The sequence below is a fragment of the Ctenopharyngodon idella genome, chromosome 18 (genome assembly GCF_019924925.1).
Source record: "Ctenopharyngodon idella isolate HZGC_01 chromosome 18, HZGC01, whole genome shotgun sequence".
NCBI classification, from domain to species: Eukaryota; Metazoa; Chordata; class Actinopteri; order Cypriniformes; family Xenocyprididae; genus Ctenopharyngodon; species Ctenopharyngodon idella.
Genome location: NC_067237.1, coordinates 16,876,170 through 16,900,656, shown reverse-complemented (window position 1 = coordinate 16,900,656; position 24,487 = coordinate 16,876,170). Strand labels below are relative to the sequence as shown.

The 24,487-nt window shown below is 39.1% G+C and overlaps 1 protein-coding gene across 2 annotated transcripts in view; it reads right to left on the bottom strand.

The window, feature by feature from the left end:
- lekr1 (leucine, glutamate and lysine rich 1) overlaps positions 1-24,487 on the bottom strand; it is a 208,141-nt gene that overhangs the window by 26,334 nt on the left and 157,320 nt on the right. The window contains exon 1 of one of the 2 annotated variants that reach the window (XR_007926206.1): positions 3,212-3,320. The gene's annotated coding sequence lies outside the window, so the exon portion shown is untranslated. Of the gene's footprint in view, positions 1-3,211; positions 18,794-24,487 lie in introns of those variants that run through there. The other variant, XR_007926205.1, reaches the window with a different exon arrangement.

Genomic DNA, 24,487 nt, shown 5'->3' with positions numbered 1-24,487 from the left:
GCTCGTGGGCTGGTTATGGAGGGCTGACGGATTCTGGTCGGCAGAGGGAGGTGTTGAACAGTGGCTGGCCCTGGTGCTCTTTGAGACACGACTGCATACGAGTGGTAAAGCATATTTAGAGATGGATGAAGCGTTCTAGCCCGATGGTATCCTCGTATGCAGCGAGATGCAACCGCACTCGAGGGTCCAATCCTTGACGATATGTTGTCAACAGAGCTTGCTCATTCCATCCACTCGTGGCAGCGAGGGTTCTGAATTTAGTAGCATATTCATTCACAGTCATTGTGCCTTGTTTCAAATTATACAATTTCTCACCAATAGACGAATCCCAGGCGGGTCTTCCGAAGACTTCCTTGAAATGAGTGACGAAACTGGAATATGACTGGGTGACAGGATTATTTTGGGACCAGACAGAATCGGCCCACTGAAGTGCTTTTCCATTCAACTGTGAAATAATAAAGGCTACCTTGGAGTGGTCAGTGGGAAATAAGTGTGGTTGCATCTCCAGGACCAGCGAACATTGCAGGATAAATCCGTTGCAATCCTCCGCCGAACCAGAGAAGGGCGCCGGTTTGGCCATGGGACTGGCGTACACAGACGGTGAAGAAGTGGCGGCAGTGTTGACGGAGGTGATTGCTGGCTGTGACGGTGGTGGATTGGTGGTGAGTGCTCGGCGCAAAGCATCAACGAGCTCTTGAAATGGGTCCGGGTGGCTCATGCTGGCGTCAAACGGTCTTGGTCCGGTCTTCTGTTACAATACAGAAGGGCAGGTAACAGATAATGGTTGTTTATTGACACACAGCAGAGATAACAGTGCAGCAGGTGAGTAAATAGATGATGTTGGAGTGAATGATGAGTGATAGTTAAGTGATACTGTCCTTTGTGGTTTGTAGAGATGACGATCCTGGATGACGATGGTGAGACGAGACGCTGGAGACTGAAGACACTCACACACAGACGTGGAACACAGGAGTAAGTATAACCACTGGAGTCCTTGAGGTAAGCATCGAGGTAAGTCCTAATGCGAACAAGACCGGACAGTGACTGAGTGTGTGTGAGTGTCTTTTGTACTGGTGGTGATGCCGTGCTGATGAGGTGCAGGTGCGTGTGATCAGTACTCTGGTGATGGAGTGCACTGTGATTGGACGGTGTTGGAGCCTGGCGTGTCTGTGACACCTCTACAGTCATAATAATTATTTCATGAATAATGCCTATGTAAATTTTTATTCTATTCTTTTAATCCTATAAATAAAAAAGACACATTTTGTAATCATTTGTAAGGTTAGCTACAGGTAAATGTTATGCTTATCCTGTAGAAATCATTGTGTAAGTCAGTTGCTGTTTGAAATGAAAAATATTTTTGAACTAATAACCTGAGTCATGGCCAAACCAGAAACTGTTGCATTTAAGACATTCTACATATTTCTCTTCTTAAATGCATCCTGTAGACAAATCAGTTCTGGTGTATTTTTGTGCTGGTTTTGGGTGTGGGAATATCTGTGGAATTCATTAGTTGCCATCAAAAATATGATTACCCTTTTTCCTCTCTGTTTCCCGGAGTTGGCCAGTATTTACAGACATTCCAAGCAAAACTTATTGTATACTCAGGATTCCAAAGGTATGTGAACAACAGAGAGAGAGACTCTATGCAACAAGACCTAATAAACAATAATCAAGTAGAGAAACCACCTAAATTTTGACACAGTATTCAAGAGGATAGAAAAATGCACAAATCTATCTGGAAACTCCGAAAGGTTAAGAGCATATTTCAAAATCCAGTGAACTTTTCAGACACTGGGTGTCACTGTGTGCAGTGTGCTGCTCTCTCCTCTCACGTACTGTTTGTTTTAGTACTTTATTGAGCTTTGAGTGGTATTTGGGCATGTAAATGTTGTCATAAATTGATGTAAGAGATAAGCTGGAATCAGGATGTCCGCGCCCCGGATCCTTAAAAAGTTTTAAAATAAGGCCTTAATTAGCATTAAAATGCAACCAAACTGTCACAGAAATTAAGATTTAAATTTTATTTTCACTCATTGCTTTCTGAAATCTTAAAACCATTAGAGCAATAAAGAAACATGGGTCAATGAGAAAATAAAAGCCAAAACATGTTTGATAAGTTATTAAAAGCACAATAAACCGTGCAAGAGAACTGCATCACTCACACACTTACAGGCAGCCTTCCGTGCACACACACTCGAAGCCCGCGCACAGAAAGCCATCCGTCTATCAAATACACACACTTATGTGTCTAAATCACACTATAATTTGTGTTATGGTACCCTGGCATTAAATTACACGCACAAAAAACAAAAACAAAGAAACATTGCTGCAAGGGTATATCTAATACCACCGCTGAGAGAGTGAAATTTAACATCTTTCTCTCTGACTGCCACGATTTATCTCTCTATTTTTGTTTTCATCTATCGGAAAGAAAGGCAATAGTGGATTATTTTCTTTCACCATTGGAGCAAATGGTAACGTTAAAATTATATTTGCTATGGTCTCCTAGATTCCTCCACAGACCTTTACCCTGCTATGGTTCATTTAAACACAGAATTTTGCTTATGTATATAATTTTGAAAATGACATTTTCAGGCTTCTACTATTCATTAAGGATTCAACTTTGGCAATGGGATGTACAAACATTGCAGTGTTGAATTAGGTGTGTAAAATGAGTGCGATGATCTACATCAAAGTGTGTCCAAGGACTGAGCCTGAGAGAGAGATGAATTTTGTCTGAAATAGTTGGCGGTGGAGTGGAAGGGTTGAAAAATCCTGCATAAACTATCATGAATTCCAGGCTGGTTTATGATGGTTAGAGCCGGTATAGGTCTGGTGTGGCTAGTCAACCAGCACTTGCGCTTCCCATGCTGCGCACCAGCAAAACAGCATCCCAGCTGGCAAAATATTTCAGGAGGAATCACACATGCTTACTTCATGCTCTCATTATTATACTGAAATGTACACTTGCATTCCACAATTTTTTCTTGTGTGGCACTCAGATATATTTATGGGGACTTCACTTTAAGCTTCAGAAACTTAGGGTTCTTATAGAATAACATGCAATGTTCATGCCTTCATTAATCAGACTTGAACAGAAGCCAGTGGGAAAAAATTAACATTAAGCTGACACTAAATAGCACACCACAAGGGCTTCAAAGACACAAAGTGGAACATTCAAACAAAAACTGCATTCTGCAAGACTTACTTGAATAAAATCTGGTGTCTTCTTAAAAAAATCTCTAAAATGCAGGCTCTGATTTTGGAATGACTGCCTTGTGGTCTGTATTCTTCTCCTGCAGCAGATAAAGAGACTGGCAAATATTGTCAAAATTAAAAAGAAAAACTGGAGGGGAGGGAATACGGAGAAAAGAGCGTAAGAGACCTAAGGAGCAATACAAGCCCTGCCCTGCATTTAGATTGCTGTTTTTGCACTATTTGCACATGGCAATCACAAAGCACCTTTATATGAATAAATTCTATACATTATTAATGATAACAATAAAACCTTATCATTATCTCTTTTTTTATGTTTTACTTTTCTGAATGGTCACTTGTGCTCTTGCATTTGTATGCCTTTTGCTTACTCCTGAAACTTTGCGCTACTGCACGTATTTTTCTGTCTTGTATGATAACTTGCTTGTGAAGTTCTTCATTTGTTCCTTGGGATAAAAGCATATGTCAAATGACTAAATGTAAATTTAGTGTTTGGGTCTGTCTACAGAAGACTTTGTTTAGCTATAAATGTATGCAATAAGACAAGCAAGGCCAGAAAAACAAAAAAGGGAATGGCAGAGCAAAAAACGACAAAAAAAGAAGTGCAATATAAAGGACTGTTTCATTGATGTCAGGGAGCCAACTCAGTCACCACCGTCATCAATCACCACGTTCACCAGATCACAGTCACCTGATTACTGATTCCCTCCACCTGTCAGCAATCAGCCCCAGCGCCATATATACTGCACTTCACCCGATCACTCACTGTCTGGTCTCAACCTTACCTAGTTGTGTTCCCAGATCGTCTTACCTGTGCTACTTACCTGTGGTTCCCGTACCGTCCTGGCTCTCCTTAGTCCCTGCTCTCTGTTGCTTCTGGACCCGTTGTTGCTGGATCACCTCGAAAGGAAACAAAGATAACATCAGTATCAGATAAACTGTACCAAGACTTCACTACACCTCAACCACTTACCTGGTCTGCTTTCTCTGCTGTGTTGATCAATCGTCTGCTTTCTAATAAACCTGCTGTTCTTTACATCACGTAGCAGATAGACGAGGAACACAGAGGTAACAACTGAACTAACTGCAAATAACTGAGAAAAGTCCAAATGAAGATTTTTTTTTTTCTTTTTTTAATTGAAAGAGTGAAAGGTGACATAACATAATATAACATAACATAACATAACATAACAAGAAGCCAATAGGCAGAACAAAAACAAAAACAAAACAAAACAAAAAAGATAACAGAACAAAGATACAGAGATACAGAAAGAAATAAAGATACACACATACCTATACATAAATATAAATGTCATATATCATGTACTAAAGTGTAAAGGTTATTCCACAGCTTTCCAGTAAATATAGGAAAGATAGGTGTATATTTATAACAAAAAGTATATATATATATATAAATACAAACACACACACACACACACACACACACATATACATATACATACACATACATACATATATATACATATACATACATACATACATAAATACCAATATACATGGATACGGTATATACATTTTCTTTATAACATCTATTGTTATTAACAATCAATTTAATTACTGAATATAAAGAATGAAGTTGAAGAAATAGGATGCTTGTTATTATAGTAATATATTAACAATAATAATAAAAGTAATGAAACTATGTATGTATACTTACATACATGCCCACTTACATATACCAATATATAGATATGTAGTAATATGCAAATTCCTGTTAATATCGAATGCTATTATCACGTTATTTCCAGTAGATTCAATAAGACAGTATAGAGAGAGAAGTAAAAAGAAAAAAGAGAGAGAGAGAGAAAAAAATGGTAAGTTGTTTAGATGTATATATTCCATGGTAGTATGTTAGTATTATTGCTATTGTTGCTACCACTGCTGTCCTTCAAATATTATAAGTTACACAATGATAAGAAAAATAAAAATAAAAAATAAATAAATAATAAAGAGAAAAGAGATCTTTGGATGGGAGAGAGAGAGAGAGAGAGAGAGAGAGAACTTGCGTTGTTTGATGCTGAAGATAGGGAATCATTGCGATATAACGCATGAGCCCATTTCTTATTCATTCGTAGGCCATTTGCAGACCTTTTCTAAGTCACTGGTGCATCACAGCCTCGCCTTAGTTGACTGACATTACAACATGGAGGTATTCTGGTTTGAGCTCGCGCTCCGTTCCCATGCTCACACACACAGCATCGTATATTATTATCAGTTTAAAATTATATTTTGTATGACTAACCTGTACTATTTCTTTACAACAAAACATTTTGCAAATCTATCATCTCTAGTCACACACCAGTCATCATCAGTTAGCCTATGTGTCCCAACCCAACACGCACCCCAGAGAAAAAACTTTGCAGGTCCTATGGCTAAGAGAGAGACTACTCGTGACCTCAATAGTAACGACACATTTTTTTTGTCAGTAACGGTAACGGCGTTGTAACGGGGAAAAAGTAATTCATTTGATTACTCGTTACTGAAAAAAGTAACGCCGTTAGTAACGCTGTTTATTTATAATGCCATTATTCCCATCACTGGTAGTGATACTGAAGTCTATGCTTCAGCCAAATGACGTCTTGCGACCATTCAAATCTTATTAACCACATCAAATGGCAAAACTGTACACATTTTTCTCTCTTCAAGTAGAGATAATAAGAGGGGATAAAGAGAAATAGAGATGAGAGGGAGGGAGAGAGAGAGAGAGAGAGAGAGAGAGAGAGAGAGAAAAAAAAAAAGGCATGTGCATATATATTCGTACATTCATATACAAATATTTATACACATCTCCCCTTCCTTCCTTTTTCCCATACATAATAAAGATATGCATTGTATGTGGGGCATTGATTCACCAATCAGGGTAAATGGATGTTCAAGTGAGGGGCAATGGAGCCATATTCGTTTGAATTCTGATACTTTATGTTTGAGTATGGCTATCTGGTTCATTATTAATATAGTCATTTAATAGTTGTAACCATTGTGTAATAGAGATTTTGTTTTAATTTTTCCAGTTGATTAGTATTGTTTTCTTGGCGATAACTAGAGACAGAAGTATAGGTTTGACGTATTCTGATGAAGATTTTATTTGAGAATGATCACCTAAAAGACACAATGAGGGAGTTGCTGGGATTTCACAGTTAAAAAAAAATAGAGAGATTTGCGGTAACGTCTTTCCAGAATGGGATAACTGATGGACACGACCAGAATGCATGAAGATAATCATCTTGAATATTGAGAGTGCAGTGGATGCATTTGTCAGACTCCGCCATTCCAATTTTAAACATTTTATATTGCGTTAAGTGTGTTCTATGTATAATCTTGTATTGGATTAGTTGAATTTTAGTGTTTCTACTTATATTGAATGTGTTATTGCAAACCTGTCGCCAGAGATTACTATCTGTATTTATGTTTAAGTCTTTGTCCCATTGCTTAACTGGAATTGTGTATGTTATGTCTGTAGGTAAAATTAAGGTGTATAGTTTAGTAGCTGTCTTGAATTACTGATCTTATTTATTTTTTCGGTGAGAGTTGGTGATTTGTGATAATTTTTACCGATTTTAGTTTCAATTGCGTTTTTGATTTGTAAATAGAACAAATATTGATCTTTGCCCAGGTTGTATTTCTGCATCAATTCTGGGAATTTGGCCAGTCTGTTGTTGTCACGCTGGGTTGCAGGAAGGGAAACACAGACGAAGAGAATCAATCCAAGATACTGGTTTAATGAATAATCCAACCGGGAGACAGGCAGTCAGGTGCAACACAACATAACGGACCAAGACTGAGTGAGCGGGAGGAACTTAAGTAGCAGACTTAACAGGGGTAATTTAATGGAACACAGGTGATACAAATGAACTAATGATGACGGTAACAGATGATGGCGGGAAACTGAACAAAGGAACATGTGACAAATGAAAACAAACTGAAAGTCCTTAAACTGAAACTAAACAGACTGTGACATTACACCCCTCCCAAGAAGGCGTGGCCTCACGCCGTGGAGGGAAAATGGAGGCGGCTTGGGAGGGGGACGAGGACGTGGCCAGGGGCAGGAACCAGAGGCAGGCAGATGGACGGAGGATGACGACCAGGGCGGGACTGAAGGAGGTAGCATCCAAAGAGGTGAAGGTAGGAGTGGCCAGGTGGATGCAACCCAGAGCTCAGCCAAGGTGATTCCCCAAGGTGGAGTCGACGGTGGTAGGAGCCATGATGGAGATGGACTTGGGGGGATGACCGACAGCGACAGAACCTTGGGAAGTCCAGACGAAGTCCGAGGCGGTGATGGAGTGCCGATGACCTGGACGGCTGCGACGGAGATGCAGCGACGACTCTCTGAGGCGAAGGTGGAAATCCGGAGAGCAGAGGATGAGCTGGTGCGACCGAGGGCGGAGGTGGAGCCTGAGGGAGGGTGGAGCTCGATGGTCGATGCCGGAGTCGAGGGGAGAAGGAGTGTAGGCACAGGAGCCAGGTCGACGTGTCGAGGCAGGACAGAGCACGACGAGGCTGGAGCGGAGCCACGTGCTCATGACGCCCAGGAGGAGTAGGCTCCCAGCAGGACCACGACATAGCCTCGCCACTGAGAGGAGGATGTGGTGACTCGTAAGGACTGATGGGAGACGATGATGACTGGGTGACAGGCTTGGCGGAGGTCTGGATGTGAAGAGTGGCACAGGAACCCAAAAAAATTAAAGTGTCCTTAATGGCAGTTAGTAGAGGTGGTGGGAGAGGGAGGTTGGGTGGGGATAACAGAACTGGCGAAGCAGATTCAGATTCATAAGAATTCCTGGGACATAGGGAATTTCTCACCACACTCATTGAAACCAGTAAGTCCATCTGGTGCTCGCTCTCAGTGGCGGGGGGGTGGGCGGGCACCGATCCAGAACAGGGTGTTAAGGGCGTCGTCCTCCAGAACGTTGTTGTTGGCCAAAAAACAGAAGTTATTCACGTATGAAAAAAAATTGTGGCTCTCCTGGGCCACGGTGATGAACATTGCCCGTTCATCAAGGTAGGGTGGTCTGTTCATCTGTCACGCTGGGTTGCAGGAAGGGAAACACAGACAAAGAGAATCAATCCAAGATACTGGTTTAATGAAAAATTCAACCGGGAGACAGGCAGTCAGGTACAACACAACATAAATGGACGGTGAACGGACCAAGACTGAGTGAGCGGGAGGAACTTAAGTAGCAGACTTAACAGGGGTAATTAATGGAACACAGGTGATACAAATGAACTAATGATGACGGTAACAGATGATGGCGGGAAACTGAACAAAGGAACATGTGACAAAAGAACGTGACAAATGAAAACAAACTGACAGTCCTTAAACTGAAACTAAACAGACTGTGACAGTTGTCTATTACCAAGTGATGTATATGTGTAACTCCTGCGTTACTCCATTTTTTATTGATGATCGGTGATTTATTAATAGTGAAATCTGGGTTATGCCATAAAGGAGAAAAATTTTTTGGTATTAACTGATTCTGGTTTATTTAATTTACACTCCACCATGCATCTAAAGTACTGCGGATTACTGCATTTTTGTATAAATCATGATGTTTAATTGAGTTTGTCACGAGGGGCAGATCAGCTAATAAAATGTTTTTGCATTCGGATTGTTCTAATTGTAACCAAGTGTTATGAAAATGATTACCATTAATCCATTTGCAAAGGTATTGTTATTGTGCTGCTAGATGGTAATAATAAAAATTTGGTGCGCCTAATCCCCCCATATCCTTACTTTTTTGTATGGTATTAATGCTTATTCTGGGGTTCTTATTTTTCAAATAGAATTTATTTATTATGCTATTTAACTTTTGAAACCATTTTTTAGTGGGTTGTCTGAAGATTCTTTCATAGAGATTACATTATTATGACAGAAGAGCAAAGCATTGAATAGATACTTCAAAACTTTGCGTGAGAAGTTAATATATTGTTTATTTAATTTCCAAGCCATTGAACATAAGCCTCACACTGGCATTCAGCCAGGCCCAGTTCCAGAATAGTTAATATTGTGTCACATACTGGCTTTGATGAAGCACACAAAGAAAGAGAGAGAACAAAAACAGACTTCAATGATCAGTCCAAAAAGGGAACAAGCAGGAGATTGCTGGAGAAAACAAACAACCACATTAAACTTATTTTACCACACAATGAACTGAACAAAACAGGGAGTATATATAGAGAGAAGCAAAAAAGGGAACTGAATGATACATCAGTGGAGAAAACGTAAACAAACACATTAATCTTAGAAGATACCAGACAATGAATGAACAAAACAGGGAGTTTATATACAGAGAAGCAAACAAGGTAACTAAATGATACACAGGTGTAATTAATCAGAAACCTAGGAAATTAAAAAGGAATAAAACCACAGGAAATCAGGAAACAGGGAAAACCAAACTAAAACACTAAACATAACCATTATGATACTGATAAGGCACTAAATATTTTCATGTTATTGTTTTCATATCTAATAAATTATTGATATTAAAATTCTATACTATTATGCTTTAATAAAGAAAAATAAAACCCAAGTTTTTAGACATTCACAACAGCATGAAGATTGGCTAATGATTACATTTAATAGTGTCATTCAATTATTAGCCTTTTTAAAGATTAACTTAAAATGAGTGTGAAAAGGTGATGGAATGGAAAAGGTAATCTAAATGTAAAATTAGGGGAAATGTACAATTTAATATCCAATATCGACTTATAGTGACTGAAAATCACTAATATTGGCATATGGTGCCTTTAGCAGTTAAACTGCCATCTGTATAGTACTCCTGTGACTAGCATACTAGCATTCCATAGTAAAATCCATCCAGCCTTCAATCCAGAGCAAACCATTCTGAGTTTTGCAATCAAGTTGTCATAGCATCGTGTCTTTGCTGTTTTTCAGCATCTCATGCCATGAGTGTCATGTGCAGTGACTACTGTGTCCCACTGTTGCTCTTTAAATACTGCTGCCTTTAAATACTATAAGTCATACAGCTACAACTGCGCATAAATAGCTAGCTATGTGTGCCAGATGGAGTTTTGCTGAATAGATCAACACCAATGGCCTGACTTTGGCTGTTCTGCTAAATGGCTTAAAGGGGACCTATAATGCCCCCTTTACAAGATGTAATATAAGTCTCTGGTGTTCCCAGAATGTGTCTGTGAAGTTTCAGCTCAAAATACCCCACAGATAATTTATTATAGCTTCTCAAATTTGCCCCAAATTTGGGTGTGAGCAAAAACATGCCATTTTGTGTGTTCCTTTAAATGCAAATGAGCTGCTGCTCCCGGCTCGCTTTCCAAAAGAGGGTGGAGCTTTAACAGCTTGCACTTCGGTTGATCAGCAACAACAGAACTGGAGAATCTCATGCAGCCAAAATGAGGATTGTCAGTAACGGTGTTCAGCCTTACATTGTTCAAACCGGAGTCGGACACTGTTGGAGAGACTGCAACATTTAGAATGCATCAGGATGTTTCTGAATGGTTAGTGGATAAATTTATGTAGTTGCTGTGGAGTTGATTCAACTAATCGACTAGCATGTGCCGTCATGTTAATCTTTTGAGCAAATCCAGCGTTGAATTGACCCTCGTTTGTGAAGCAGTCCAGTGTAAAAGGACGGCATCGCAACAACACTCTACTACAACAACTCTTTCTCTTCTCTAAAGCAGCCCAACATGGCCTCAACCCCTTTGTTGCATGTTCTTGCGAGCAGGGTTTATGTAAATCTTAGGATTAGTGATGTCACCAACCCGGGAAGAAGCTTGTTGTAGTCTCTACCAGCCGTTTGTTGTAGTCTTTAAACAGTGAATTCTTTAAAAGAAAATATCTCTCTGTGCATTGAACTTTGAGCGTCGTAACTTTGCAGATGTTTTTTATGCTCTAACAGCAACATTACACACTAACTAAAGTTAAAAAAGTGAAATCATAATCAACCACCCCTTTAAACATCTAGGGCCAGATTTACTAAACAATTAGCGTGAGAAAGCAATTAGTGTTAAAAAGTGTTAATTATCTTGCTGTCAATGAAGGTCTCACTGATCCATCAGATTTTATCAAAAATATCTTAATTTGTGTTCCGAAGATGAACAAAGGTCTTATGGGTGTGGAACAACATGAGGGTGAGTAATAATGACAGAATTTTCATTTTTGGGTGAACTAACCCTTTAATGACAAACTGCTCCAAATACTGCTTGTTGGGAACGACAACTGCTCATTATTTAAATACATCGAGTACACACTGTGTGTGGCTGGTTCTCCATTAATCGTAGAGGAGAAAGCCCGCTCCGAACCAGCAATACTCGCCAAACCCAGCCTAAGATCCTCAAGTGGACCACACAGAGCCTATTCCAGAGCCCAGCCAGCCATCACCCCAATGCACAGGCATTAAACCAGAGCCTGAGACAAGGACAGAGAGCCCGGAGCCCGACCCCCAATATGAGTCTGACCAGGTGTGTGAGCCAGAGCCACTGTGTATTGCAGAGGGACTTTTGGTGGAATATGATGGAATGGAGAAAAACCCCGACCACAATCCCGCCACTGAGGGTGAGCTAAAACTGGCCTCTGTGCAATATAATTGTAGCGAGTGACAAATAATATGATTCAAAAGTATGTATCTGTATTAGATAACAGACTCTAATAGAAAAAAACTGCATTTAAACTCTTAACAATTTGGGCGATTTAAATGTATATGAACCAATTTTGCGAATCAGAAAATCACAGGAACGGCTACAGGAGATAGTAATTATTCACTGCAGAACACAGGAGTCAATAATAAATTAAGTACTTTACTTCAAATAATAATTTCCCCAAATTTAGTTGTAGGCCTTCTAAAAAGAAAAATAACAACAATTAAATCACAATAAAACAATAAGAAACAACAAATAAATCACAATTTTCCAATGTAGAAGAAATTAGGAAACTCTTCAAATATACTCAGTTATTAAAAAAAACAAGATAACCCTCTTTTCCTCAAAGAAAATACTTTGGAGGCAAAACACAGTTCGGTTCAAACAGTCACTGATATCAGATTTTGTTTCACAATCACTTATCTCGAGTCCAGCGATGCATCTGTTAAAGGGGTGATGAACTGAGAAATCAAATTTTCCTTGAGATTTTGACATATAAGAGGTCATCATACTATAAGAATATCCTGTAAGTTTCAGACCTGAAAACTTCCTTGTTAGTCCAATAAAAGCTTTTATTGACTCCAGGCCCAGCAAACGTAGGGATCTAAGATGTCAAAGGGCAGCAAGCACCGCCTCTGCAGAAGAAGATCAACGCCTACTTCATCACTGCCTGTTTAGCCCCGCCCACTGATTCGTGCATGACATGCAATAGAATAGGTAGCCTAAGTAACATAGGCCTACGTGGTGCTAAACCAGATCGAGCTACAAAGCAATAAACATGCCGTTGAGGATTACAAAATATTGTGCAGTGCCTGGACTCGACAGTAATGCAACATGTAAGTAAATGTGTTAATTCTAATGCCTGATCTGATATGTAATGATTCATGCACAGCCAGATATTCTTTGTCTATGTGTCAGTAAATCAAACCAGTGACTAAACGCTCAACTTCACGTTGTTTCTCTTAGTAGGATGAAAATAATCTGTTATTTAACGATGATTAAATTATATAAAGAAAGCGATCAAAGAAAGCTCCCTTTGCAATCGTTGGAGCAGCGCGCGCTGAAGCTGTCAATCAAACAGCGTGAGTTTATCAGTGACGCCTTTATCGGTGACTCCCGTTTTATTCAATGAATCTCTTAATTATATTACGTTTGCACTGTTAGTGAAGATGAAAGCATTTGTTAGTGTACAGAAATTGAGTTGCAATGATGAGATCACTGCTTTCATGCGCACAACATGTCTGTGATCGGCTACAGTGTTCATCACTACAACCTTTCATGCCACAATCTAAATATAATGCCATAGATCTAAACGTAATGCAACACTTTTCACGATTAGTTAACCTTGAGAGCTGTAATAGTAAAAACACGCTAAAAGAGAGAGTAATACTTAGCTATTTCAAATGGAAAGACGTTAGCCAATCACAGCAGTGGGCGTTTACACTGAAGTCTCACAGCAAACACGCCCCTTAAAACAGAGCGTTCAAATCAGAGGGCTAAAATCAGGGTAGGAAAAATGCCTTTTATTTATAAATTATGACAATTTTGGATATAAAAAGCATACCAACATTGTAAGTGCACCCCAGGAAACATTATAAAACAATAAACAATGCAGTTCATGACCCCTTTAATTCACAGTTCCATCCAAGAAAAACATCCTTCCCTTAGCAAAGAATGAAAAACTCGATCTCAGTCTCTGTTGTCCTCTTGATAATCTTCTTCTCCTAGTATTTGACTGGGTAGTTCGCCATCAACGGAATTTTCTGGTGAATTCGAAAAACCTGACCTATTAAAAGCCAGAGATCGCAACACATAATATATTTATATGTGTTAAATATCCCTCAGGTAAGTAATTTCCTTCTATTATAATCAACATTCACATAATGAAAATGTTTCAAATGATTTTACATTAAACAGCAATTAAACAATAACTCACCACATCCAGTATTTCCACACGGTAATACGTCAAGATTGAGATCCTCACGAACATAAAATTAACTGGATTCTCTTAGTACAACTGTTCCTCCACGAAATCAAAAGGTTTTTAAACAAAAACAACAATTTATATTTGTATTTCTTTTTTTTAGAGAATTGCTCTAGCTTAACGCTCTGATCAGTTTGTGAGCTCGCGCTGCTTCTGCTGACTAAAAACAGGGCAGAGTTTCTTAGTCTTCTCTCATTGGTCAATTCTCTAATACATCTTATTCAAATTATTCCTCTTTCACATTTATTCATTTTTTTCCCTTGCACACTATATGTCAGTTAACAATCATATAGCTATACATTTCTTGTATGCTCATCGTTGCCCCTGGTCTTGCCCAGCCCGAACTCTTCTGTGTCTTCATCACCACTGGTTCTGCCCAGCATAAAGTCTGTTTCATCACCCTGTATCAAGTTTATATCATCGTCAGTGATCCCACTCAGCCTCCCTCTCCTGCCTCCACATCCTGATTTAGTCAGTCCATCAGCCCCCCCTCCACTGGTTCCATTCAGTTCCTCAAATTCTCCTCTAACACAATTTTATTGTGAGGATTATCCTGAATCCCCTGGCTCCGCCTCCAGCCACTGATCCCATTACTCCACCTTGGTCCGTTGATCTGTTAGTTCCACCTTGGCTCCTCCCTCCTTCGGCTCCATCAGATACAACACTGTTCATATGGCTCCCTCATCCCTCCGGCTCCGCCTTGGTCAGACGTCACCCTGCCTGCGCCACGGACTTACGAGCCATCTGCTGCTCTCCGTCTCTCCACCCCTTCAGCTCCACTGGCACCTGGCCACATTCCCTCCGGCTCCACTTTGGTCCTCGGTCACACCGGCTCCACCTCAGACTCTCATCGATGCAACCTCGGCCTCAAGGACCACCAGTGTCACCCGGTCCCATCTGTGCCCAGAGCTCCACTACCATCGGCTTTCTCTCTGTCAGTCGTCCGGGTGTCGTCAGTCAAGTCTCCACCATGGCTCTTCCCTCCGTCATCTCCTCTGTGGGCTTTCATCCTGGCTGTGCTCTGAATCAGCACCTGGCTACTCTTTTGATCCTCGCCTCCCTGGTTCCTCCCACCATCATCAGTTATGCTGTGTTTAATTTTTTTTTTATGGACTTTTAGTTTGTTTCTCTTCAGTTACCTGTTCCCTTTGTTATATTTTCCCGCATCTATTCATTTGTCTGTATTTGAGTTCATCACCATGTGTATTTAAGTTCCTCATTTTTTCTTGTTCATGGTCCGGTATTGTTTGTGCTTAGCACTCTGTTTCGTTTGTGTTCCCTCTGTTTGGATTACCTGAATTACTTTAATAAACACGCTTTTACTTTGATCTACATCGCCTATCATCTTCATCCTTGGACTAAACGTGACACATTTCAAATAACTGGTAACGAGTGGAGAAAATTATTTTCCTTCTACCATGCACTGTCTGTTGTTTGTGGTGCCTCCTCCAACAGCAACTATCGCAGCCATGTCAAGCGCAAAGAGAGTTAAGAGTAAGACATGCATTTTTGGGGCATTAAATAATGCCGCAAATACCAGTAAATTGACTACAAACCGTAGGATTTATTTAAGTACTCTCCTTTCCTTTTATTTAAGTACTCTCCATTCATTTTGCGTCTGAAAGGGAAACTCTTACAAATGCATATGCACTAAGGGCAGCTGCAAAAATAATTGTGTCCATGTATTTTCATCGCTAATTTTTCACTGTGTCTTTAGTAAATACTGACAGTAGTTTTTTAAATGCCAAAAGAGGGTTTGTGCTGGCACAAGCTGTTAGTAAATATGGCCCCTTTGTCTTTACCCACTATGTGCACATATATGGAGGCATGAACCTGAAAAGATAATAATATAAAAAAAAGTTAGATATTTATTTATTTCTGCAGGTTTGGGCCTCCATACACAAGGGTCATGAATCTCTGCAGCTTATTTATCTAATAACTTAACTGCCTGTGTACATGAGCTGGCTAAGGTTTAATGACGCACTTCATGGTCAACTTGCATTTTTAGGAAGCCATGGCCAACTTAATAGCAATGACAGACACAGAGAGTGTTTTTATGAATTTGTATTCATCTGTTTACCTCGGTCTTGCAGATGATAGGTGTGGTCAATAAGAAAATCTCAGTTTGTTTTTATTAAACAGATTTAAGCAGTGTCACACTTAGTAAAATAAATAAACCACAAGAATTTCAAAAGGCAACAGGACTTTTCTGAGAGCTTGCGGAAACTTTCTACAGGGTTTGTTGGCTGTCCCTCCTGATAATTAAGATTATCTGTTGGCATTCACAATACCGAGCATAACTTCAACGGGAATGTTCATATTTGGATCTCATCACATCCTCTACAGGATATAAAATCATTTCCCAGAAATGTAACAACAGCTAACACCCTAATGATCTTATTCATGTTAAGAGAATTATGGAAATTGTTTAGACTATTTAGATAACCTTGGCCATTCTGATTGTATCACCCGGCAGGCAGATGATGCTCAGGCAGAGATCAGACAATCTGTACATGTTTTAAAGTGTCTTTCTTCACTGTATTTTCTCATCCACACACTGACATTCATTTGTTCAAGCACTGTTCACTGAAAACAATGTTAGTTATAATTTTATAATTGAATTTTTATTGTATAATTTTCATATATTTTTATCATATAATTTTTGGTAACCCTTTATTTTAAGGTGACATAGTTACATGTTACTACATGTACTTACTAAAGTAATATCAGTAAATTGCATAATTATGCATATTGCATAATTACAAGTTGTCTTGAATCCATCCCACTCATTTCCATTCCCCCAAATTCTATTTAACTACACCTGTTGTCATTCATCATGGACTGCTACATAAACCACCTTTCACAAACACACACTGTCTGGTCTCGTTGCTCATACCTGTGACTCACATTGCCTATTTGCAATCCTGTTTTAAACAAAGGACGCCAATGTGAGCGTGCACAACACGACACGCAAAACGGCAGGTGTAAAAGCGTAATTTTTAAAAAAAACGCCTTGGGTTCGTTTTTTTTTTTGGTTTGACGCACCGCGTTAAAAACTGTCCGACCAATGAGATTGGCACTTTTGTTCACGTGCCTGGAGCTGCAGAAGTTACAGTAAAACACAACTTGGTGGCGCTCAAGCACAAAAGGTCTTGCCGAGCACACATTGATACCAAGACGACGAAGAGGAAGTACGTAGACGAGGAAGACCCCTACAAACTATGGATGCTCTGCCAGTTCTTGGCCACATCAATAGATGTGTATTATATGCCATTTTATTTCTGTATTTATTTTTATTGTTTTTTTTTTCTTTTACACTCAAGAAATATAGTTGAGAATGTCTATTTCATAAATTATGTTTATTTGAACTACCGTTGACTACTGTCATTGTGACTTATTTTCACTACCTTTTCTGACTACCATCTCCTCATGTCATGTATATGCCATATATGTCATTTTATATCTGTATTTTTATCTTCTTAATTTTATTAATGTCTAATTCATAAATATGTTTATTTGCACTACCATTCACTTGCACTAAGCACAAGTGCCATATACTGTCAGGGAGTGAATTTGCACATTCACTCTGCGCATCGCCAGTGATAATCGCTTGGGTATGAGCACGAAAAATGTCTCTAAAAACGCTGGCGATAAGCACGTGCGATAATCTTCCTGGTGCTTTATTTTGTGTTTTTGTGAGACATTTTTTTTAGGATTTACAGGGGGTTCTGTTATGGTAGTTTTGTAGGGTTACCATTGTGGTTAAGAGTAGAGCCTAAACACTGGCCTTGCTCCGCTTCCTCGGCTCTCAGCCCCACCTCACTTGTCACAAAATTTTTAAGTTCTACCAATGTTTTGAGTATTCTGAACTTATTGAGTTTTACAGTGTGCCTAGTCAGGTTTTTTCCAGTAAACAACAGGTGGCTGTGAAAGAATAAGACAGTTAATAAAAGGTGTCAAATGGAGGCTTCTTGCCTCTGGGTAAGAGTTGTCCTTGGAGAATGTTATATCTTGCCTTTGATGAAGGGTTGGCCATCAATTGGCAGGTTTCCACAATCAGAGCGAAAGGCAAGATAAGAAAGACTTGTCTGTGTGAAACAGGAGCGGAAAATCTTACCAGAAAATTAAGTCACTTGGTTATTGCGAAATAACAGATAAGAAAATTTTTTAAGAATTGCACCAGGCCAGAGACAAATTCAGATGTCCTACAGACATTTTGGCAGGCATCTCATTTACTCACAGGGTGAGTAAATCATTTTCTTCTTATTAACAGGGTGAGTAAATGACCGGATTTTCATTTTTGGTGGACGATTACTTTAACCAGTATTAATAAGTGCGATAAAAAATATTATTTATTATCCCTGATGCACTGAACTTTATTGTAAGGGTTAGTGTTAACAGGTTCATGGTGATATTACTTTTTAATTAGGTTGTGAAATGAATTTGACATGTCACTTCTATGGAGACACAGATAACATTTTGTTGTTTTATGTCTGGTTTGGGTTAGAGTTATCTGCTTTCTATTTGTAAATCAGTTAATGGTGTGAAAAAGTGCTGGATATCATGACCTTAATTTTGATAACCTTAAGCACCAGAGTGAATGGCAAGTGTAAAATGAAATGATAAATACAGGTACACCCACATTACTACACCCTCAGGGTAATGGCAGCAGAGTGACTGTGTGGGAGAGAAGCTAGAACAATCAAACTATTGAGATCACAAAGTTGTTTCAGCACTGTGCTTTTAATCTTTCTGGGATGGTAGCAAAATTATTGGCAAAAAAACAATCCTACTAAGAAAATATTATTGAAAATATTTCTGCACAGTTTAGCAAAGAACAGAGGGCTTGTCCGGACAACAGTATTGTAGACCACAAGATATGCATACAACTTGTTTGACACTAATGAGCAGATGCATCAGACGTACTGACGCACATGTGGCTGGACACAATGCCTGCGGGGGGAAAAAACAAGCTTGAGAAATTCACATTGACATTGTCTGAGATTTTAACAGAGGTATATGTGTAGGACATCACAGAAGACAGTGTTACCATCCGTTAGTATTTTATAAATTAAATTTATCTTAAATGTCCAACACTGCATGTAGCAAATTTTCCAAACACACTAAGAAAGGGGTACATAAGTGAAGCTTAGTATAAGATAAATACCCAGGGGGATCTTCTTCTAGACATAAATGAGGTTACACAACCATCAAATGGAGACATTTCAAGACATCTTGTTCCCTTTCAAGGGGAACTCAATGCTGTGTCAGTTGCTGACAATAAATGGGGACGTTAATACACACTACTAAAGATTGATCTTAGGATTTAAGACTCAATATTGGTTCTTAAAAATGAGATTCGATTAAAATCGAGCCATAGTAGTGATGTAAACTGTGAAGATGTAAAGCATGGGTGAGTGATATCTGCTCAATGTATGATATAGTAAATGCCCTGTATGAATGTAGTAAGCCATACTATAAGCATAAATGTAAGATACTGTACATAACAACAGGCCTGGTTTGAGTAAGTACATAGCTGAGCACCATGCTGAAGCTCAGGAAGCTACTAAACTATGGGTTATGGCAGGCAGACCCAGACAAGAGCTCAATGTTGTATAAGATACAATGCTCTATTCATTTCATCTATAAAAATGTCTTGAGAGCTGATTCTATGGCTATGAAGCTGTTAAATAAAAATATTACTGATTTTTGGAAAGAAGTGAGAACTTTTATCAACTGCAGAATATCACTTCCATGTACTTTAGATGTAGTCTCTGGAGCACAAAATACTGCAGAGTTATGGAGACAGCATTATTATAATTTATTTATTTAATTGTGTCTGAAAGGATTTGTATAATGTGGGCAATATTGAGGGTAATGATCCAATAATGATCACGTCACATGAGGTGTATCAAGCTATTAGCAAGCTGTTTGACAACAAGTGGCCTAGAACCTGAATCTTAAATATGGTTGTAAAAGTAAAAAATCTTGGATTTATTTTTGGACCTTCTGAGGGTGCAGCCTTTGAATTGGGACAGCCTTCATAGTGCCGCTGTGATGCAATCGGCCTTCAAATACGGCCTTCTGAGGGTGCAGCCCCTGAGTTGGGACATAGCTAGTGTGTCTGATGTGTCAGCAATTAGAATATAAAGCTTACAAAATGGTTATCATAAACTAGCGCTAAGATCCAGAATCTGCCCTACCTAAATTTATGGCCAGGAACCACTACTGAATCTCAACCATATTGTTTGCGATCATGGTTAGTGAATAAATGCACATGCAACCTCTGTGCTACAACACAAAGTAAAAATGTAACATCTGGAATTATAAGAATTAATATTAGGAATTTCACCGGTTTAGTTTTTGAGAGAAGCTTCTTAAGGTTTTACCAGAGTTCAAAATGTAAATCAGAAAACTACTTATGCCGAGTGCAGACTACACAATATTTTTGTCGGTTACGGGTCACTCTGTCAGATTATATGATTTTGACTCCTAAAATCTTGGCGCTTCTGTGCTCCTATTAGCCAGTGTCACACGTGACGGACCATAGACTAAAAAAGATGAACGATGCACTTTTGCTCTCTTCCATTGTAGTAAAGAGAAGCTGCCAATGTCCAAATATGGCGCTGACACCTTGGATCCCGAGTCTGCGCAGTAATGAGCATGAAGTAGAGCGGTATCAACACACTCTCCCTCAGAATCGGTTAGTACAGTTTACTTCAGAATAACTCATTTATGTGTGTTTGAAATAAACATTTATGGAAATGTAGAAATTAAAGTTGAAGCTCCAATCTCCTTCTGAAAATACCAAAAAAAGTCAGTTGGTGCCTTCAGTGACTACCTAGCTCAGAGAAGCTGTCAATCTCAGCTGTCAATCATGACATAACACCCCCCGTTTTATAGCATCAAATAACTAACTAAAACCAAACTTATTTTAAAAATGAACACTTGAACTTACATCAGCATGATAAAAACTACCTATAATGACAGAAACCATCTTTGGAAAAAAAATTATTTGAAGTGTAATTTGATTGTTTAGTTTGTCTCATGTCCCATTAAATTACATGGAGAGGGCAGGGTTTATGACCTATACTGACTGAAATGTTCACTTTTCAGGACTAGTGCGGCACACTTAGATGGAACTTGTTTTGGACGACCAAAAAAAAATTTACCATGCTAGTTTTTCTGTCGTGTCGTTGTGAAGCATCGCAGAAGCAGCATCAGTTGTCGTCAACTATGAGCAGATTGGAGCTTTAACTTTACTTTCTACATTTCCAGAACTGTTTATTTCACACTGATATAATGAGTTTTGACCGATTCTGCGGGAGTGCGGGAGACCTTGATATCGCGGCTCAACTTCGCACTCACTACTACGCAGACTCGGCCTCCAAGTTCACTATGCGCAGACTCCAGACTCAAGATGTCAGCGCCATATGACACACTGGCGGCTTCACTTACAACAGTGAAAGAGAGTGAAGGTGTGTCGTCCATCTTTTTTTACAGTCTATGACTGAAACGATCGAATCTTGTGTCCCGATTCCCATTGTAGTTTACGAATCCCCACAACATCCTACGTCAAGCAGATCATGGCAAAATCGGGCTAAAATAGTGCAGTCTGAACTGAGCATTAGCCAACAACTGTTTATGTTTAGTCATATCAAAAATGAAAATGGCTAAAAGAAAAAAAAAAAAAAACATGAGTATGTTGTTTGTTTTTTATGATCTGCACGAATTTGCTTTTGTGGAAGAATCTGGATCTGTGGTTTGTATCATCTGCAGCTGAACTGCTTCTCTTGATCTAATGTGAAAACAAAGCACTCACAAAACCATGCATTACCACAAGTCGCATAAATGTTAATTAGTGTTCAATTTACTCTTATCAAAACAACTGTAATCAATACAATTTTGTTTGTGATTAATAATCGTGCTTATAATTTTTAAGCAAAATAATCATGAATATCAGTTTAACCATTATTGTGCAGCTCTAACTTACAGAAAGAAGAGGGTTTCCAGTGGCAGAATCCGAAACAGACTTAAACATCGCAGGCAGTCTGAACTTACAGTTCAATTTGAAGGGGGGTGGATTCTTGAATCCACTGCCGCTTCAATATATATCTTTATTAATCAACATTTATCTTTCTGTTAAATTATTTGAATGGCTTCTTCAACGTATGTTAAAGCATTTATTTTCCTTTTCAAACACTAGAAAATAATTTTGAATTTTGTCTGTACCTCTCACTGAGAGAAAAGAACATGTTATCAGTGTGTTTTGGGAAAGTTTCCTGCTCAGAGCAGAGTTCAGATCAACTTCAACCTTGAAGAAGCTGCGAATCATGTGTATCTGTGTATGTGCGCTAAGTGTTCTGTGCAGGTCCTTTGTACTGGTGGACAACTGGCACTCTGCTGGAGAACAGACAGACGCCATGTCATGACCCCCCCAAAAAACATCCAGAGCCTAAATCCAGGGGCCCCTCATCAGCATCCTGATGAATGGAGATATGCTTCTGACTATCTGTCCATGTGTGGAAGATTATCAAATTTGTCTATTTTTCTTAGCCAATCAGAATCATTCAACCTGAAGTAATGAGGTAGTTAGTTGACTCTGTTAGAGTATAATTGTTATGGAAATGTGAATGTACGCAGAGCGGCCTACAAACTCCTTGTGAGACTTGAAGCTGGCTTCTGCTGATGAAACTGCAAACTATTCTTCAGTAAAATTTTCTTCAATTTATTATTTTTTTAAACTAGATTTAAACTGGGTGAGCGAGTCTGAGCCCCGAACATTATCAGGAAGGCTATTCCAGAGTTTAGGAGCCAAATGTGAAAATGCTCTCCCTCCTTTAGAGGACTTAGATATCCTAGGTACAACCAGAAGTCCAGTGTTTTGTGACCTTAAAGAGGTCAAACAGGACTTTCCCTTCCCATCATGCTTTGCATGGGACTGAATTGGTAGAGTAAATGTTGAAATAAAGTGTTGTTTTAGCAAGATGAGAAAATGGAGAGACTTGTTAATGTTTAATGTTCTATTAGGTATTTAAAAGCTTCTGTTATGTTAGTGGTTTAGGGGGTTACCAATGTGGTGAAGTGCTTGTGTTTGGGTTGAGGACCTGCTAACAAGAATTCTAATCACTTTAATAATAAAGCAACCACTATGGTAGTGCTCTGGATGAAACCGGTACCACTTCCAGACTGCTAACACCAAACATCACGTGTAAAGAAAAGTTATATTTAGGTTGCTGTTATGTAAATCAAAGGACTAAACAAGAAGCATTAATAGCCAGTTGTACAGTTGTGCTCAGAATTATTGGCACCCTTGGTAAATATGATCAGACCCGGCGCCAGACACAAATTCACGGACGGGCATTACGTTTTTTCATGGGGGCACAACTGAGATCAACCTCATTGCATGGACAAAAAAAACCCCCAAAAAACAAAAAAACAAACATTGGACCAAACCTACTGCAGCTGTCTAAACATGTCGCAGGGCTCGACATTAACGCTTGTCCGCTTGTCCAGGACAAGTGGATTTTTTAAGGGGGCAAGTAAAAGAGAATTTTACTTGCCTGACTGGACAAGTAGGCTAGCGCTAGCCTGATTAGATTAACAAAAAAATAACTAGGGAATCACCAAAACGCGATATTGATTCTGCATTCATTTAGTCTAAGTAGCGATCGATAGTGCATAATAATATATAATGTATAATGTACTGACGCTAACAAGGTTGCGTTGTTGAGGCGCTCGCGCTGCGTCTCGAGGAGAAATCAAAACAAATGAGCGCAGCAGACACAAAGAAACTCAGTTAACGTACTGCCAGTAGCGGCTCCCATAAATTTAGGTAGGGCAGATTCTGCGTCTTAGCGCTTGTTTATGATAAACATTTTGTAAGCTTTATATCCTAATCGCTGAACACATCAGACACACTTTTGGCAGAATTCTAATGTCCGTGCGTTATTCAGCCTGAGGGTGGCGCTCTAATGATGACTGACAGACTTTAGTATAGTACACACGACAAATGCATAGAATGCCATCTTAGAATTGCCTTAATGTAGTATTTATTGCGTCCAAATGTTGTTTTAGAATGTTACAAGTTATGTAAGAATTCCAGAAAAGAAAACAGTAATGTTTATTCTCAGAAAAACATAACACAAACACAACAGAACTACTGTATATAAAATCTATTCACATGAGCACGTTTAAACTAAAGGGTTTATACTCTCATTAATTTGATACGCTACTCCACATAGGAAGAACAGACATGCCAACTAGTTACTGACCTGATGCAGACACATATCTGAAGCGGACTGATATCGTCTTGGTCTGGAGCGAGGTTTACGTGAGGTAATGTCACGTGGAAATAAAAGGGGCAGCCAGAAATCTGCCCCAATGGCTCTCTATGAGAGGGTGCTGCAGTTCCATTTTTCACCACAGATTTACAATGGAACATTGTGGGGCGCTGTAGAGCTGGGGAGGGCTCTGAGACCGGCTGCCCCGCTAAATATCATGATTCATGCCTGCTAGTGCTGAATCCATGCGCTACATTTTAATATATCCTGCTCACTTTAGGTTTTAAAATAGTCTAGAAAATCTGAAAAATATTTGTTGCAGAATGCTGAACACATTTATAATTTATTATTAATTCAGTTTATA